Below are 19,306 nucleotides of genomic sequence, written 5' to 3'. Positions count from 1 at the left end.
ATTTTTCCAACCAATGTCCCTAATCACTGTGCCTGCCTGCAGTAAAACTGCATGAATAACTGTTAAACCAGATACAATTAAGGTCCTCACTGGGATTAGAGCTACGGAGCGGCTGTTCCCAGGCACCTAGATCCCTGTTTCCTAATTCTAGTTAATAGGAGACCTTCTGCCTGCTTTCTGCCTTAAGCCAGTAAAGGAGAAGGCAGGGGGAAGGAGGGGGGTAGAAAACCCTTTGCAGAATATCAGATCCTCTCTTCTAACCTTTCCTGGATGAATAGAGACGGATTGTGAATCGTGCAAACCTAACATCTTCTAGAACAATGAGGCCCTTCAGCGATAACAATAGTACTAATCATAATAGTAGGCAGCTCCAGCCCCTTTCTATCATGTGCAAACAGTTGGGGCAGAATATGAAATTGCTTTAGAAATAGATACTGACTTTTCCCCCCCCCTCCTCCCTTTCACTTGCCTACTAAGAATAGCCTAATTTATTCATGCTTTTATTTGGCAACAGAAACTAGGCTGACCTGCCTCCCTTTTTATTCACACAGATAAAAGGGCTTTGGCAAAAAGGCAGAGGACACTCTCTGCATTTAAAGGTGTCTAGTGTTGCTCTCCAAAGGAATGACAGAATGGTTACTGCTTCTTTCATTGGTCCTCCTCTGCTCTCTGGCCTTCATCTCTTTTCTCTCCAACTTTCTTTGGGGCTGTTCATGCCATAAAACTAGGTTAAATCTGGGGCGGAGGGGAGGGGAGAGAGTAAAAGAAACTCAAGTGCCTTCAGCATCTCGTTCAGAATAGCGTGGCACTGTGCAGCTACAGAGGTCCTATGTGTAACTCTTAGTCTTGGAGCTCCGGGAAGAGAGCATGATTTAGAGATTTTGTTGAGAGTGTGTGTATTTGGCATGGGGGAAGAGAGGGGGAGCTGAAAAAAAAGCTTAGATTAACCCTTCTTTTATCTCTGTATAACGAGAGCTGCTACTCAGAAAATACGAGTCACTCAAGAAACACCTTGCATACCAAAACCAATCCATATGAGACAGGCTCACTGTATACATCCCACTTACATCCTCAGCTGTGTACTCAAGGCAGAGCCCGCCCGAGGAGCACCGGCAGCAGAGCTGTTACACTGGAGACAGATAACAGCAAAGTTAATTGCTAAGTACAAACACAGGGATCTTTCAAGCTGGACAAAACCCCTGTGTATCCAAACACAGCTTCACTGCGTGCCTGCATATCCACTTGGGTGAGCAAAGAACAGGGTTATCTGTCCTTGGATAGGGGTAAGAGGGCTTCTGTCTGGGTGAGTAAAGTTCAGCTGTTCCCTGCACGAATAGTAAAACCTCAGTCTAAATAATCACTTTTAAAACCTATCAGAGGTGGCCAGTTGTGTGTTTTGGCATTCCTGCCAGTGCTGCAGAAAAGCAGTGGCACTGCCTGGCTGTTGTGCCAGAGTGCAAGTCTGCACAAGTTAGCCACAGCCAAGGTCACCACAAAGTCAGGTCTTCTCCAGGCTGCGAGAGCTTCACCTTCTCCACACATTTCTTTCCACGGTGATTTTACAAGTGTTTCAGGTGGTTTTCCCATGGCTACCACTACATGCAAGGCTTCCTTTTCTCTCGAGTTTATCTAATTGTATGCAATGTATTTGTATAAAAGTTGATCTAGAAAGTCACATGAAGAGAAGACGCACTAACAGTGTGTTTCTGAAAAAAACAAACACTGAGGATGTTGATGTGCAAGACCAGATTTGGATTTTAACAGTATCTACAGCACTTTTAAAATCAACCACACCCACTACGAATTGACATTTGCCCTGCTCAACATCCAATTCCTGGTTTATAGTTCTAATTTATCACCCAAGTGACTGAACTTCTTTCATCTGCACCTTTTGAACTAACTCATTTTCTCAGTTATGCCTAAATAAATATGAATTCAGCAGATATATTATGGCTTACTCTGCTGTAACTGAGAGCAGAATGTGACTTGTCGTCTTCTCAGATGCATTATTAAGGAACCTAGTGATAGCACAGATTTTCCTGCTATGTTATCACATGATAAGGTCGAGTTGATCTGCAAAGTGAAACCTTTCAGAATTTTATTTGGCAGTTTGCTTTAAAACATCAAGTGGTAAATGGTTTCTGCTCTATTTCAGTTCTCATGAACACAGTTCTTTTACAACTGAACCCTTCAACAGGTTAGCAAACATTGTCTCTCTGCCAAGACATGCCATTTCTTTTTTTTTTTGTAGAATACTTCTTTTCTTCATCCCTCTGCCAACCCTTTTCTCTTCTCCACACACTGCTTTCAGGTTGCCAAGACATGATCGTGTGCTTTAAAGTTGATTTCGGAATTACTTGGCATACCTTCTCAGCTTTCATCTATTATTCTATCTGGAAACACAATAGAAAGCTTTGACTTTTGAAAATTTTTTAACCACGTCTCTTGAGAACTTATCAAAATGCTAGCTACCACTGAGTTTCTGTAAGAAACTAGACCATCAGAGTTAATATTTTTTTCTACATACAGCTGAAAAAGGTTGAAACTTCAAAGCTAAAATCTAGATTTAACATCCCCACGAAGCTCAGGTATTGGCATCTTCTTATCAAGCTGAAAAATGAGATGCAAAAGGGAAGTTTTGTGCAACAGTACATGTTTAATTCAGTCCAGCACTATCCAAGAAGGATTCCCTAGTGCATAGACACAGTCTAACCATATAAAATGCACCAGATTGGGTATCCAGAGGGTCGTGTTCTTAAGAAGTTTATTAGTAGGGTTAAAGCCACAAATAGTAGCTCTTGTCATCTCATCTGTCATTATGTTGCACCAGTAGCAAAACACCACTCTCGCTTCTCTCACTGATTAAAAGGTCTTTCCAAGTTCTCAACTCATTCTGGTAGACCTGTCCTAAAAACTGTTTTTATGTTTTTTGTGCCCTCTGTGAATTTGAGCCTCAGTAACCCAAGAGTTGTCTCCCTATTTCTCAAATCCTTACACAGTCAATAATGATACTTGCCATGTTAAGAGTCAGCATCTCTTTGGGAACTCAGAATTACCTGGGTTTCTGTCACTATCCCAGCCCCTGTTTCAAGTCATTGCATTCATGGAAATGGTCTCCACCTTGTATGACCTACATTCTCTGTTCAGAGTTGTAGGGTTTTGCATTTGGCTGCATTATTTCAAAGGGCTTATTTCTGGTACCATTTTGTCTGCCCTTTAACTCTTCAGAGTGAAAACTTTTTGGGCAGCCACTCTACCTGGCTATGTGTTGGTGTGGTGTCTAACACAAAAGACCTTCTATCCTAATAGGAGTTCTTGAATGAACTTCACTGGCCTTCTCTTCTCCATATACCATCCACATAGCTGTCTTTAGCTTCTTCAATGTCTTTTAGTATTCAGATGCAAAAATATCATAAGCGATCACATATCCGGTTACTACCTGACTTCCACTGAGTTAAACACAAAAATACGCTCATTTACATAACCTGTTGTCCATCATACGTACTTAAAGGCTAACCTGGCCACACAGCACAAAATCATGACCTTGCTTGCCAAGATTTCCCACTCCTATTCATAACAGTTTTCAAAAGTATCTACAAAAATAAAAAATAGCCTTTCTGTCAATAGATCACAGGATAGCCAAGCTCGGAACAATCTTAGAGTTGCATATATAACATGTTTATAGATCAAAGATTAGGAAATGTTTCAGATGTACCTATATTTTTATAGCAGTGAATTATAAGACACAACCCAAAGCAGAGGTATTCCCTCCAACTGGATTTTGCCATAGTCACTAGCAACCAACCTATCCTATGGAGGAATGATCCTCAAATGAGGTTTTGTGTGGTGTCACATGCAATTTACCAGCCAGAATAGTTAAGGCTTCTCTGTGTAGATGAGAAACCCAGGATTTTAGAGTGAGAATCTGTTTTAATACTCTTTTGATTCCCTTCCCATGGGCTGTTGTTACACGTTTGGTGGGATCAGTTAAGGGCCCAATGTGTGACAACAGAACAATAAAATCTCTGCAGGTTCCACAGCTATTCCTAGCAGTAGGGAGCCTATACTTTCAAAAAAATCACCCCTGTGGTACAATATGGAGAGACCTAACCTAATCAAACCATACACAAAATACCAAAGTAAAATGTGACTCTCTTAATTTTTCCCAGAAGAAACCTGTAAATCACTTGCCACCACCTGTTGTCTTCTGCCATTTGAAGGAGAGTGGATTTTAAATTCATCTGTTTGAGTTTTTCAAAATTCCTTAGTATTTCATCCCTCAAATATTTAATTGCCTCTGACTGCCTTCAGGAGTTGCATTGGAAGAAAGGCTGTTGTGCAAGACAGCTGGGAGATCTCAGGCAGTTCCAACTTTCCCAGTTAATTCTATAGCCTGAAAGCAAGCCAAGATCTTGGATTAACACTAGAAGGGTGAGGATTGTGGCTCCAGAGTTTGTTACAAACAAAAGCACATTGTCAGTGTATAGCACCGAATGGTGCTTCAATGAACCAACCTTGATACCATGAATGCTTGAGTGAAAGCATACTGTGATTGCCATTTATTTCAGGGCATCAGCAAACTCTGATGTTGTTGCAAGCCCATAGGGAGCCAGAGCATTTTTAGTTTAGCAAAAAAACAAACAAATGCACCCACTCACCTTCCCCAGAAAAAAAACCAACCAACAAACCTCAAATTCCCCACACTGCAATTAAAACCAAACAAAAGTTTACCTTGCATGGGTTACCTTTCAGGACCTTGCATGCAGGACCCCAATTAGACTTGTGGAGATTTTAGTCACGTCAAAGAATTGTGTTTTATAAGCTTGATGTATATCTCATTGTATATTATGCTTATCTCAGACCGCAATAATCATTCCCCCAGCTGCTTTTTGCTTAAGATGGCAAGTTAGCAGTCTACCTACTTTTTCCCTCACTCCCAGCAGTCTTAACAATGTGTAAATTCAATGCGGGCCATATGCAGTTTATTTAACCTCTCCAGGTGTTCTGGGAAAGGGCTTTTAGCTTGTTGCTGATCTAATTTCATCTTCTGTCTTCACCTTTTCCTTAAAACCACAGCACAACTAATAACTTAGCCTCAAAGCAAGTCTTCAAAGCAGCTTGTCAATTTTCCTTAAAGAAAAACTGAAGAGATCAATTTCCTTTTTTGCCCCTTTTTGTATAAACAACCTGAAATGGGTATCTAAAATGAGCATGATATTAAATTTCGTGTTTTATTTCATGCTCAAAGTGCATGGAGTAAGTTTTATGGTAATGAACACGCAGTCAGAGATTAAGAGTACATCAGCTGAGGAGTTGAACACAGCTCCCATGAGGATAGGAAAAAAAAAAGAATAATCAACCTATGAATACAGCCTTTATTATGATACTACAGTTCTAGATCATCTAATTTATGGCTTGAGTGAAAAGATTTATGTATTATTAGTTCCAGATTTCATTAGACTTATGCACAGTTATGGTAAGGATGTGTGCATCTCTGGAAACTTGTCAAAAAGTCTATGTAAATTCTGCATAGCAAATTCCCAGGTTGTAGACCACATGTCTGACATGATGGCTTCTCAGGCAGACCATGTTCTTCTCCTGGTTTATACTCAGAAAGCAAACTCAGCAGGTGAAGCTGGTTGGTTTTTTTCTTCTCTGTTTGTATAAACCCTAGCACAGTGGGATTCCTATAAATTGGGATTTTAGAGTGTTAGGATAATGCATATAATAAAATCAAAACAATAACAGTATGAAACAAGCCAGGAAACCAAATTCATCACGGTACAACATATCCAGTTTGCAAGAAACCTGACCCAACTAAAACCTGCCCTTTGCTCTACAACTTCCCCTGTTAAGTCTTGAAAACACATTATTTCAGAGATGGGAATGTGTCAACCCTCTTTTTTTTCTAATCTGCACTGTGTAGGATGGTTTCTTTACTTGAGAATACAGAGAACTTGATTACCCATCCTCAGGGGTTGGCCTGGAGGCCAAGAACCCTTGGGCCTCAACATCCAATGAAAAGTCCTCAGACAAATATTTCCGAGAAAAGTACCTGAAGTTTTCTTTGTCACTTGCCTTAGATGTCCCTGCAATTCTGAGGTTGTTTCCATGTGGTCTTCTCTCTAGATTAGCCCATTTATATTTAATTAACTTTATGTTCTTGGGAGGTTTCCGAAATCCGGGCAGCCACACTATGTTTTTAACCCTCTACTGCATACAACCTGACTGCATCACATTGACAGAAGTGTCAGGGAGGAGACATAGCAGATACTTTTGTACCTCCAGAGATAAGTGGTTTTAGCTGCAGTTGGTTTTAGCCAAGAAGGAAGGAGCATAGCCTACAGGAGGAAGGAGTTTGGAGGAGTCTGCTTGACAAGTAGTTAAATAAATAAATGAATACATAGGATATAACTAGTAATCAGGTCATGAATCTTTGCATATAGTTATTATTATAAGAAGCCAAATACAACTGGCAAGCTGGTCTCTTCTTATGTTATTAGTTGGCAAATAATATACAAAAATCTTTCAGTCCAGCCAGACCACAGTAAAGAAGAGATAGCAAATGACAGGAGGACAAGAAAAACATTACTGAGCACAGAACAAAGAAGGGGCTTAAACAACAGCAGAGCTAAATTTCAAGATAAGCATGGAAGGAAGAATTCAGTCCATGACTAAGTATATCACAGGTGTTAAAAGTATGAAAGTTAAGAAAATTGTTTTTACATCACCCTGATCTAGTGGGATGTCTCTGCCCATGCAGGGGTGTTGGAATTATATGATTTTTAAGGTCCCTTCCAACCCTAACTATTCTACAATTCTAAATTAATAATTTGATGTCCTGCTATCTTGAAACACAAACAAAAAGAAAATAAGATCCAATTGTCTAAAATAATTGGTGGACAGAGAACAAATGAATTTGCTAAATGCCTAATGATACTGAAGAATAGCATTTCAGCTCCAGGAATCAGCAAAGGAAATCCATGCATGTAATGCATTGCTAGTGCTTTGTTATCCGTGTCTACCCTTAGAGACATGAAAGATTCACTAAACACAGACAAGATCATTCATGGGATGAATAATTCAAATGATTCCAACACAAAGGACTGACCACTGAGAGAAACAGCTCAAATCCAACTACAAGTACTTCTGAAAAGAAAGCACTGAGTTGCTGAAAACATATGTAAAACCTAGAAGAACCAATAGTGGAGAATAAGTATACCAGATGTTGGAGCAAAAGGAATCCAGCAGGTGAGACAGACATAAACTTGTCAAAAACATAGACACCATGCCATAGAGAGCAAGATGAAAGTTAGGAGTTGAGGAAACCTCCATGCACCACAAAGAAGTACTGGTGCTGTAACATCAGAGAGTTGAGAGAAGCCATTGGGTGACACCAGGGCAGACAGGCAGTCTCTGCAGCAGAGAAGGCAAGGACTTGATGCTCCTGTAGGAGACTATCTCAGTCCAGCTCTCAAAATTACCCAGAGTGACCCCAAACATGGAAGTTGCTGGCAAAGGACGGGCAAAGGTGAGGGCAGGGGTAGAGAAAAGTGGGAGAGAGGAATCATGGAGCAGTGAGAGAAGTAGTAGAGTCCTGGCTGCTGGGAGCCACCAGCCACACCAGCCGCACAAGGAGCTATCCTTCCCACACATGGAAATGCTGTCTGGGGACCCTCCAGCCTCCCCAGCCAATCCCCCTACTTGGGGGTGGAAAGGCACAGGGCATGTCCCATGAGGCACCAAGGAAAAGCTCTGGCTGTCACTTGGGATAAGTTTATTTACATCAGATATCCTATCAAGGAACAGGCAGATGAGTTTTACAAGCACTCTTATCCAGCAGAAAATGAAACAGTAAGTGTGGGCACTGGCCACAGCCAGGCTTTGAACAACCAGTCACCTTCATTACTTTCACTTTCCTGTGGACCGTTTTCCCTTGTCTGTATCTGTGAGACGGATCGGCTGTGTCCCACCAATGTTTGCTTTATTGTGATGGAAAAATAAGCAAGAGATCCATTGCCTCCCAAGCGACACCACGGTACCAGTCACTCAATCCATAGTGTTAAATCCACAGTTAAATCCACAGTTATAAAACAGTAACCTTCTGCTTTGTTAATGCTCAGGCATCTGAGCTGTAAGCACTTTGTATAAAACATTTTAAGATACTGAGAAAAGAGCAAAAAGCAAAGATGAAAAACAATTGCATAGTGTTAACTTTTGGGTCGTTTAACACAACTCCCAGTAATTTACTTGTCTCTATGTGTCAAGTTTAAAACTGAAAAAAATAATCGTCATATCTCCTTGTATATATCCCAGCAAACGGTACCAGAATACTTGTCTCTGTTGGCTTCTGTTATGTTGACTTCTGCTACAGGACGAGTGAACACACTGAGGAATAGAGCCATAATTCTGCTCCAAAATCTAATGCCAGCTGGAAACAGTGAAATTATGACATTGGACTTGTCAGTGAGGATGTCAACAGCAGTAGCACATAAAGGTTTTATGAAATAATTTTTTTGCAGTCCACCAGATCCTGTAAAAGCGTTTCAAGGTTGCTTGTTAAGGTCTGATCTAAATAGCTTTAAATTAGTAAAAGTCTCATAATAGGCTTTAGTGATCTCTGCATCAGAACCTTTAATGATAAATTTTTACATTCCTTGAAAGTAAATATTTTGGTTCAAACCTCTCTTTTCCACAAACAAGCCAGGAAATAGGCTGCAACTAGCCTGCCTCTTGGACAGATTCCTTTTGATTTTATTTATGTATTACAAGCAAATAATATAACCAGTAATCTGTAACGATGGTTGAGCTAAAATCTAGGGTAAACTGACATTATTCATATGGGCCACTATTTGAGGAAGAAACTTGTTACAGGTTTGCATACAGCTTGCACTAGAGTATATATATTATGCTGTTGGTTTTGTAGTAACAGTATTTAAGAGCCTGCCAGGGAATTAGTAAATGTAACTATGTTTACTAAGAGTAATGCTAACTAAACAGCTCCAGACAAAGCCTCCTATGCTTTACAAACCTTTGCACTCTGCCAGAAGAATGTGGGAAAAGAGTTAATCAATAAAAGACAAAATAGAAGCATTACCTCATCATGATGAAAACTCCAATAGCCTAAACACTGATCCAAAAGGAGAAAACTGAACTAGTGAATCCTGCGATAGGAATGAACCTTTGGTGATATCAAATGCTCCATTCTAGTTAGAGAAATATTTGGCTCCCGGTAAAGCTGCAATCTCTGGTTTTATCCCACAAAATGAAAATAGTGATAAAAAGCAAACGCAAAAATGAATTGTTTTTAAAATAGAGCATGATATCCTTAGGCCAGACTATGTCTTACAAAATAGTTGCATGAAGATGGTTACAGACAAGCATCTGTCATAATTCTGGCCTCTGTGCACTACTATTCTCTAGGGTAGCAATAATAGTGCTTGTTACTAAATACCTAGTAAATAATGTAACAGTATGTCAACATATTAGCCACAACGTATACATGTGGGTATGAAAGAAGAAATGGTTTTAAGAAAAAAATTACTTTAAGGCTACTTTCCCTTCATGGAATAAGGTTCTTCATCTGAATCACTCCCTGGTCTAGAAAGCTCAGCACACACCAGGGGAACTTCTCAGAAGTTTCTCTGTTCCTTTTAACATAGCCCAGACGTTTGTCAGCTGCACTGATAGTGGGGCACAGACACTGCCATTTGCAGTTCAGTTTCCAGCAAGATCATGAGTGGTATATTTTGATCCTGACAGCCATGCCTACTTTGCGCAGCACTGTCTAGATTTGGTCCTTCCTACCATCAAAAGCGTCAGGAGAAATAAAAGCAGGCAACAAAAGCTTTAGGGAGGTAGAAACCACTGCACAAAACTCCTCACTTTCTAACTAAAACTGAACCTCTCAAACTTTCTGTACGCTCAGCACAAATTAGTGTTCGATTCAGACTTTAGGCAAATGCAAACAACAACCCCAGACTGGACAACTCCACGCACAATGCTCATCCACTTACAGCAGCTTGACCATTTCAGTGTGCTACAGCTCTCCTGTCGTTTGCTTCATGCTGCTTTTGGAGCTGTTTTTTTCCATTTGTTTGTGTTGAAGGCTGCATTTGTTTTCTTTCCTTGTACTGAAAAAACTGGAGTACTGTTGACAGTAAAATTATTAGGCCCTTTACCCCAAAGTTGTCAACCAGTCTTGGCTGTTAACAGATCTAACAATTAGGTAATTAAAAGTATGATTGACAGGCAAACAGCGAAAGAAACCAAACCTGTTATTGCACCCCTTCAGAGCAACAAATAAACCCTCTGTACGTTTTCAGTATTCACTGGCTTCAACAGGCCTAATTATCCCTGGTTGATGAGTATGTGCATAGCATTCAGAAAGTGTAAGGTTTTCATGTCACTGTTTTGGTTTTTTTTTTACTTTTTTTTTTACTAGAAACCTTTTTTTCTGTTACATGTGTGCATTATGAATATAATGCTAAAATACTGGATATCACCTTGACTGCTGGAAATAGGCCAACGTGTAATAATATTCTATCAGGAAGGCTTAGGAAAAATAAATCACTCCAGATCCTTGGAGTCAGTGATGCAACTGTTATTCCCCCATCAGAAGCAGGCAAGCACATATGTTTAGTGCTGCACTTTAAGGTATGCAGGCAGAGCTGGTCTTCCGTATGGAACCAGCCTATATGACTGACAGTAACAGAGCTGTCACTGTGCATTTTCCATTTTCTGCAGTGTGTGGTTCTGCACCCTTCTGTGTACCTCCTCTGTGGCCACTCATTTGATATAGCATATTCTGAGAGGCAAAACACCCAATGATGTATTAAATATAAAACTAAAAACTTGCTGCTCTTTTCCAATTTACACATCTAGAGAGAAGTCTGCACTTTATGGGATCCTTTAATTTTTTATTCTCTCCTTTTCAGATCGCATTCTCTGCCTTTCTCACACACAGACCAGGCAATAAATCTGTGTGTGCTTCGTTTTTGGTGGGCATCATTCAAAGGCTGATTTGTTAGGTGTAATTACATTCACAGCAGTTTGAAAGAATTGAGCTAAGCTGCCTGCCCTTCAGCTGCAAGCCTTGGTTTACAGTGCACCCTATTAATATGCAACCGGGCAGACAGATGAAATGCCCTCACCAGATCTTAGATGTCTTTAGCATCTTAGTCCACTAACTTTGTAAACATTGGTTAGCTCGGGGAGGAGGGACTGCAGTGCTGCAACAAGCGATGCCACTCTGGGGGAAATGGAATTGAGGCTCATGATCCATCCAAGTGCTCAAAATCCACCTGAACAGCTTCAGCGACTTGTCAGATATTTACTCTTTCCCATGGCTAACAGTCTGAGCTGGCAACCACCTCTCCTGGCCAACCAGAATTCACCACACGCAGACAGGCTGAGAGAGGAGAGGAGAAAAAACCTCTGAAAAACTACCCCAGCAACCTTGCTCAGCAGGGCTGGGACCTCTAGGTCTTCAAACAAAATGACATCAGAGCAAGTGACTACACATGGGGAGGGTTTTTGGAACAATAATCAAGACAGATGACAATACAGCTCCACTGCTGTCTCTCTCCTCCCACTGTATTTCCTCCTCTTCCTACACACTATCGTATCTCTTTCACATCCTATTCAAAGCAGCATTTCAAAACAAGAGCCAGAGTTAGAAATGGCTCATTAGAGAAAGGCTGTTCTCTCAGGAAGGATTCAAAAAAAGGAGATGGTGAGACCTGCTATAAAGGAGAGGGGTTTTTACGCACATATTTTATAAAAACTTGGGCAACCCTGTTGCTAGGGGTAAGATGCAGAACCACTATTAATGCGATACCTTCAGTCTCTTGAGCTTTGCTACTTCCTAATTAACAAAAAAACCCAACTTCACAGTTCTCCAGAGCTGTGATAACCTCGCCGACGAGGCTGACATACAGATCAAGGAAATGAGGAGTTTGTACCAGAGTAGCAGAATTGCCCACATCCATTTTCTGATGGATTTGATCCGTAGATACCAGAGCCTATTCCAACACACCACGTGCATGAAATACCTTGTCACCTCCTGTGGAAGCTGGACAAGGGGAAACACACCACAGCAAAAAGGGAGCTGTGTACAGGTGGCCCATCTTTGAGACATTCCTCTTGCCTTGTGTTAAATACGGCTGAAAATGTTTGCAAGTTACTAAGGATAAGGAAAATCCCTGCCTATTGCTCATGCATCCAAGTTAAAATATATATAATGTGTGTAAAAATATATACCTTCCTTGAAGTTTGACAAGAAAAGAGTGTTTTTTAAGTGACAAAACTACAAATACACAGAGAATGTCAAAGGTTAATTATAGGGAATTAGAGGGCCAAAAGCTGTGTGGAAGAAGATTTATATCTGCACAGCAAAGAGAATGGCTTAGTTATCAGGGCAGGGTTTGACCTAAGGGGAGTTAAAGCCAAGAAAACCCTAAAGATCAAGTCTCTGGCTCTCTGTAAGATTTAAGTACGAGAAATTTCCTAAGTAACAAGCTATTTTTATACCATCTATTTTAAACCTCTCTATTCATGAGATGATTCTTCTTTTATTCATGCTCTTTCAGTCTATTATACAGACCATACTTGCTGAGCTACTACATTTTAAGACCATGCAAACTGTAAATATTGTTTTGTATTAAAAGCAGGTCTGAGTCACAGGTTTTAGTGTTTGCATCCAGGCTCAAACTTTTCCAGATTCATAGGTGTTTTGATTCAGGCACACTTAAAGGCCTCAGTTCTGCAAGATGCAAAGTGCTTTCAGCTCCCACCAAAGACCAAGGCAGTTGAAAGCCCTCTGTACTTTGGAAGGCTGGGCACATAATTTAAAAATCTCTGTTACAAGAAAAAATCAAAACAAAACAAACCCCACACCCCTCAAACCCCCCAAAAACCCAACACTCTCTTCAATGATCCATTATTTAAGGGGCATGAATTTAATTACTTACTGTAACTAAGCTCAAGAAAGTTAGTCTTCTCACTTGGAAGGATACCAAATTTCCATGTCTGCATATAGGCACAATCACATACAGTGTGACCTTAACAAGATTTATGGCGTGGTTTATTAATTCTCTAAATTGGTTCCATAAATCTACACTAGCCCCTGCTATTTAGCTGAGTAAACCGTCTTTGATCTCTGCAGAAAGAAGAAACACACAAATCAGATTTCTTTCATAAAGGTACTGGGCCAAACTGCCCTCAGAAGCAGCTCCTCATCCCTCTCTCAACAGCAGGAACACACGGCAGAATTTGAGCTGCCATGTGCAATTCACATCCATGGTTAAAACAGTTTGGATTTCTAGGCGATGGGCATTTTATCCACGCAATCTGCTCATTTTGCAGTCAATAATAATTCTTGGGGGATTTGGAAGATTTTTTCCCATGGGGAAAAATTTAACTATGTCTCATCTTGTTTACAGAAAGGTTTTATAAGGTAACACTGCCTACAAATATTTCACTTACATTAGAACACCACCACCATTTTAGCAAAGATCATTTTAGCCAACATCTAGTGTCTTGGTTTAAGCTGCGGACTGGCTGCTCATACTCCACAGTTGACTAAGCTCACCTCTACGGATGTGCACAGCTCTTTGCTGTAATACTCTACGTATTATCTCACAGGGAGTTTTCACAGAGCAGTTTTTCTTCTCACCCTCAGAAATCCATACTGCGATTCAATGTGGCTTCATTCTGGCAAATTGCTAAGGCAGTTGCCATTGCTGCTGCCACGTTTTAAAGCAAGATAAATCACAAGCAGTTTCACTAAGCTTCTACAAAATGCAATAACAAAAGTCAATCACTCTTTTAGAGCATGCAAGACACAGTGAATCCAAGTAACATGTATCGCTATAAGATTTCTCTCGTTTTTTAATGTCAGTCAGGAAAAGGAGTGAAAATTAAGAGTGTATATTACTGTCATTTACATTCAGAAATTTTACATCAACAGTAAAATTAAGCCACGATATGTTAATAAATAATGTGTTTGCAAACACATAAAACCAGAAAATTACTCCACTAAATTAAAATCAGAATTTGATACAGCACATCTCTTGTATTTACACCACACTGAGCTTAGAAAGCCTCATTGCATTTACTATCATGTCTAGGGAAAACTGAAAAGACGCTATTGCTCTTTAGTTCAGACCTGTTCTCTTTCATGTTTTAACCTCCTCATTAAAATTCAGATCCAACTTCTTGTTTTAGTCTCAGTCTAAAAGCGTTTTCAAACAGAAAAGGAATCACCTGATAGGCTTGTGAGTATATTAATGTAATTCTTTTCTGTACATTCTAGTGTAACTTTGAGATGCAACAGCTCAGCCTTTTGTGTTGAAAGCACAAAGAACAAAGAAACCAACCTGGTCTACCTCTTCTTTAGATATCAAGGAGTCAAGTAGATTCTTATCAAACTGGATGTGAACCATTAGTTGTAATAGCTGTCTTATTATTTAATAATTTTTTAAAAAGAATATACAAAAAATTCCTTCTTTAACATCTGCAGTCTAACCCAGGGCACAACATGTAACATTTGCCTCCCAGAGTGTGCATCTCAAGCAGCTGGATTTTTTTGCAGACACAATCTGAAGTCAGAAGACCAAGGACAAAGTGCGGGGCACAACTTTGCTCAAGTCTCTGTCAAGTATGCTGAAAACAGGGGAGATGAACATGCAAGGAAAAGATTTAGAATATATCTAAAAAAAGCAGTTTTGCTAGAAGATGCTGGATCTGTGGGAGGCTCATCATATATCTACTGCTTCTGATGACTCCTTAGCAAGAATTCATAAAATTTAAATGGACTCTTCAATGAAAAAAATGAAGACTGCAACACATGTCTGTCATGATGGGAGTCCGATCTGAAGATTTACTAGGCTACAAAATATACTGCAGATAATTCTTTACCCATCTCTGGGACTGGGACACATTATATCGAAGCTGCAGAAGCTACTTGAGTGCTGGAGGAAAAAAGTTTTTGATAGCCAGATCCTTACAAGCTGCCATCTAACAAACTCTCCTGGAGCCAAAGGCACAGGATCTGCTGTTTGGGTGGATACCGATTCCCTCTTTGTCCTATTCATAAAAAAAAAAACCCACTCTAGAAGAATTCCTGATACCATAATAACACATTCTTTTCTTTGTTTGATCAGCATCTTATTTAGAGCTGAAATCATCCTTGTTTTTCTCCCTGGAATCACTCCAACTAACCCACTTCTTTCTCAAAAGCAGTGGCCAACATGATCACAATATGCAGCTGAGGCTGCATTAATGCAAAATGCATTAAAAACTGTCCTACATGTGTTTATGTTGTATACTGGTTGAAGTAAAATGTATTTGCTATTGACACAAGAACCAGCACATATCTTTTCAGACTTCATCATGTACTATGATTTTTAAAGTCTCTGAATCAGAGACAGTTCTTTAACTAGAGGCACTCCAAATACAAAATGCAACATTACTTTCTACAAATGTAATTTGCCATGTCTCTTAAATTTTTATTCCTCCGTGCATTATAGTTGTTTCCCCATCTACATTTTCCTTTTCATCTATTGACAGTAAATTTCATCTGCCACTCTAGCATGCTGTCACTCACTCCTGTGAGATTCTTCTGCAACTCTTTATGCCTCAGCTTTGATTTTATTACCCAGAATAATTTTATATTACCAAATGCTCTCATAATTCAATCTAATATCTAAGTTCATTTATGAATATGTTGAACAGCACAGATATTAGCTGGATACTACATAGTTACCTTTATCATGCAAGATGACCATTTACTCCCACTTACTTTGCCCCCATCTTTTAGCTAGTTATTAACCTTTAAAAGGATTATCTCTTTTATTTTATCACAGCTGTTTCTTTAAAAGCTATCAAGCAGAAATTGTTTGAAAAACTTTCTGGAAATGTAAAGTAGTACCTATCAACTCCTTTGCAGAGGTTTTCATTTGTCTGTATTCAATTCCTTTATAGAAACTTCCAACAAATCTGTGAGATAAAATCTCTCTTTAAGTGCCACCCTGTGTTTTCACAATAAATCATATTTATCCATATTTTTACTTTATTTTTAGCACAGGTTCGGCCCCATAGAGAGGTCAGACTCTCTCCTAGATATTCAAATTTTTTATTGGGGTGAGGAAGGGGGTGGGTGGGTCCTTTAGGACCGTATTATTGACTCATTCCACTTTTGACCCATAAGCACAACATGTTTCTATAAAACTGATGTCTAGATATGTTCCCCATCCTGTATTTGGGTAGAATCTTCTTATACCTCTGTCTGAGGCTGCTTGCTGGTTTCTCCCTGTCTGGGGTCTGACAAGACAAGGAGCAAATTTAGGTGAAAAAAATCTTCCAAAGGGGACCCTTTCACACACACCCCCAAGTCCCTTCCCAACTCATCACTGGTGACACCGGATAATGGAAGTAAGAACGTGTCCTTATTTATCAGCCCCCTCTGGCAATTAGTTAGGTCTGCTCTCTTTCTGATATGCTGTGTAGGAACAGGCTGTATATTTGTGCTGTATAAAGATAGTTTAGGCATATCGATGTTTTTGCGTTGATGTGACACGGAGAAGGTGCTGAGTGCCTGTTTGTGTATCTGAGCATGGTGTGGGGTTTTGCTGGGTGATTAAAACCCAAAGTATATTATGGTGAGATAGATTATTTGAAGAACGCACAGCAATGAGAACCACAAGAGGAAAGAAGGCAAAAAAAAATTACTTGATTCTAATACTCAGCAGTATGTGAAAGGTTAGGGAAGAAGGCAGTCAAAATGTAATTTAAGACCCCGATTCAAATCCCGCTGAAGTCAATGAAAAATTCTCTTTATCTTCAATGGGCGCTGAACTAGATCATTAATAACTGTCATTCTGATATTGCACTTAAACATCAATGTGTTTTAAATTTAACAAAAAAAATGGACAAGTAAGGCAGCATGTGAATTGTAGAATTTGATTAATATACGGAAAAATCAATTTATTTGGTCTAATCCTGCTTCCTTTGGAGTCGGTGAGAGATTTGCCATTAATTTCAGCTGCAGATAAACCTCCCCACTTCCTAGAGGGAGATTCCTATGTGAATCTCCAACAAGGAAATGCTCATTCACAAACCTTGCAACCTAATCCATAGCAGCTTTAGCAGAACACAAGGACATCCCCAGAGAGTAGGATGAAGTCAGATCAGAGCTGTAAGACGAACCAAGACCATGTAAAGCCTTGCTTAAGTCAACATAAGGATATTACAGTTGAGATTTCTCCACAGCCTTTCCATTGCAGTGGGAACTTGATGCAAAGAGGGTTGAGAGAGAGTTGAAGCAGGGAGACCCGGTGATGCAGGGTTACATAATAATCCAGTCTGCTAATCACAAAAGCATGGATAAGCATTTCAGCCTACATGGCACAAGCAAGCATATAATCTTGGAGATCCTTTCTAGTAGGGTATTTTTGCCCCTTCTTTTCCTTTTATACGTGTTTTTATATATAATTATTTTTCAATTAATGTTTTTTAAGTCTTTCACATATCCTAGAGGGAGTGAAAATAGAAGTACCCCCCTCCCCGCCGAGCAGATAAACTGTAGTAGTCAGGATAAAGATTGCAAAGAATCATCAGTCTTCAGGTATGACCAGAGTATCCCTGAGGGCTAGAAGGGCATTTGTTTATCTGCCTCTTTCTTCCCTCCCACCCTGGACTGCCACTGCAGAAATACAGTGGCAAGTACGCAGAAATGGTGTTTCTGATTCATACACACAACAAGGTAAAATGGACAGGACAGTTCTGTTGGGTCAAAACCAAAGGAAAAGGAGAAAAGAGTCCCTGAGAAAAGGATTAAGCAGGAATCCCCTAGATCCCTGCTGTCATTCACTTTTCCTAGAAACAAAGAGAAGCCAAAGTGACCTTGCAATTGCCTTTCCCAGCCAGGAGATAGGGACTTTCCAAATTCTTCATCTGTCATCAGCTAGGGATGGAAAACCCTTGTCATCATCAAGGAAAAGAGAAGGTAAACATTTATCAGGGAGATGCTCTGTATCTCATTTGTTAAGCACTTGAAGTGCAAACAAGTATAGGTCAGGCCCCGCTATATGTTACTTGTTGCCCCATTATAAAGTTACTGTAAGGTAATATTTCAAAGGTTTTATTTACAGGCAAACTGTAACCAAGCTACATAAACTCCCAAACCCAGGGTTAGCATACTTATTAATATACTTCGGTGATACATATCTTTTATTCCTAAAGGACAACAGCGAAAAAAACTGGCAAGGGTTGAGAGTGCACTGGATGCTATATGAAGAACTGTAAGGCAGCTGAAATAGATGATTACAAAAACATTTCTGCATTATTTTCACAAACTGCAGTAGTCAAGCCAATCACATGTTTCTGTCCCATCAGGGTGCTGACAACAATTCTTAAAAATGTTAAGGTAGTTGGGGTCCTTGAAGATCTTACCTATAACCATGATACGGGTGCTGCACAGAAGTGTTTTAATATGCTGTGGTTAAAGGAAATTAATTCATTTGTAGAAGTTGAGAAGATGATGACCTCAGCAGGACAAACGAAATTTAGTGTACAACCACAGAAGCACAGATTTCAAACTCTGTCTCCCACAACCGAGTAATTTAAAGTACATTTTAAGAAATAAGATAAAGGGGAGAAGAGAATATCTCCCAAATGTGAGCAGTGCCAGTGGTTTTGCAGCAGGGCTATAAGGAATACCTAGGAGACACTAAGGGAGCATGTCAGGCCCTTGAATGTAACACTGGGTCCTTCCTAAAGGTTGGTGGATATTAGAGATATCTGCAGGAGTTAGGCTTCAGTGCCACGGGGCTCACAGAGACTGGCACCTCCCAGGAGCAGAAATGGGAGGCAGAAATTATGTTGAGATTGAAACACCTTTGCTGCTCCCTGGATCCATATATAGATGCATTCACAGAAAAGCAAATTACCCTGCTCATACATAAACAAAGCTTATGGGAAACAGAAAGCGCGCTAGACATCTCAACTGTGACGTTGTCTTGGACTTGCAGGAGGGATTAAATAGCTGTAAATTAGGACAGCAGATTGAATACACCTTTCCATTATCAAACAGCTTTGCATTGGCCATAGTCTTCAGAGAGGTGGAGAAGAAAAGAAGGTTGTCTTATGCTTGAGGCTTTGCTTATTCTCCAGAAAATTGAATGACAGAGGGGAAGTAATCAAAGAAAAATAAAACCAGAAAACAAACAAACCATAAAACCCCCAAACTTAAATTGCCCTTTTCACCACAATAAGAGTCTCTCAGAAGTCAAAGGAAAACAAAGTC

The sequence above is a fragment of the Phaenicophaeus curvirostris genome, chromosome 7, assembly GCF_032191515.1.
Source record: "Phaenicophaeus curvirostris isolate KB17595 chromosome 7, BPBGC_Pcur_1.0, whole genome shotgun sequence".
Lineage (NCBI taxonomy): Eukaryota > Metazoa > Chordata > Aves > Cuculiformes > Cuculidae > Phaenicophaeus > Phaenicophaeus curvirostris.
The sequence above is the reverse complement of the archived record's forward strand: the minus strand, read 5'-3'. Positions refer to the sequence as shown.